The sequence below is a fragment of the Lactuca sativa genome, chromosome 4, assembly GCF_002870075.4.
Source record: "Lactuca sativa cultivar Salinas chromosome 4, Lsat_Salinas_v11, whole genome shotgun sequence".
Taxonomy (NCBI): domain Eukaryota; kingdom Viridiplantae; phylum Streptophyta; class Magnoliopsida; order Asterales; family Asteraceae; genus Lactuca; species Lactuca sativa.
Window position 1 is genome coordinate 107,974,889 of NC_056626.2, and position 1,394 is coordinate 107,976,282.

Here is a 1,394-nt window from a genome sequence, read left to right on the forward strand (position 1 = left end):
GAAAAGCTTCAAGAACTAATCAAGAATAAACATATTGTTAATCACTAGCACACGACTTGAGGTTTGAAACCTATGGTGTTGACATATTCTTTTTTCTATGCCTATTCCAGTTAAAGTTGACTCTGCATGTGAGTTCTGTGTGTGCTCAATTGTTAGCATAACAACTTGGAAGCAATGTTAGGCCCTTGAGCTGTCAGGTGGCAAGAAATTAAGATTGAACAAGTTTAGTCCATATGATTTTGGGATTTGTCACTAGCCTTGTCTTGTGATTATGGTTATGACAAAATCACATGGATAGGAACACATACACCATAAAATCTAAGTGTCATAAGGTTTCTCTCCAATTCATGAAAATGATTGTGAGGAAACGCTTTCACTAAGTAGATTTTAAAGAGAATAGCAATTGTGATATTTTCATTCTTAAGTTCGATTATGATTACGACATCCTTCTTCATTGTTCGAATTGTGAGAAATGGCAAATAGTTTGAACATTTGGAACTTATTGTTGTATGTTCTGAATAGTTTAGACACACATATGATCTTTTTAATAAAAGGTGTATGAGATTAGATAAAAGTTTATCGAAGCATCTCATGTCAGAAATCTGAACTGTGGTGAGAAAGTCAATAAAGTATTGATTTCTAGAAGTCCAACTGATTTTGGATACATGTCAAAGCTGGTGAGATGTGACATCCCCAAAATCACAGCCAGAAAAGACCGGTTTGTTTATGCTTTGTTTAAAAATCAGAGTTACATTTTAAATGAAAGTGTTGCGGAATTTGTCCCAAAACAAGATATGATAAAGATTTATCAAAAGCATTTCCATAGAAATGTATTTCATTAAAAGACTTGGGATGTCATGTTCGTACAGATCAAAAGCATAAACAGTACAATATAAGCCTTACTACATTATTTCATATCTACAGGCCTATATCCGTAATCCCTCATCCAAAACATCACATCTATGCTCATGCGCCACTACCTGTAATACATAAAACTGAGTGGGTCAGGCTTGGGAGCCTGGTGAGCACATAGGGTTTTCAACCCACAATAAATAAGTTTATTAATTTCATCAATCAACAATAACCCGATTACCCGTTCCCGTTATCCTCACTTTACGTCCCTAAACACCTATCATAAGGGACCTAGCCTAAGGATCATCATCGGGACGGACACTACTACTAAGGGGATTCCTCAGCAATAAATGTCCTAAAGGCAACCATGTGGGGGATGGAGTACACCGGTGAACACACCGTTCACAAACACCTACAGGTTGCGAGCCTGCTAGTGTTCCACTGGACTGTCTAGAAGAGTCCGTGGTCGTCATCCATACTCCGCTAGATGACAGAAACAACAACATCAACATCGAGGCCTCTCATCATTTTATCACACATCA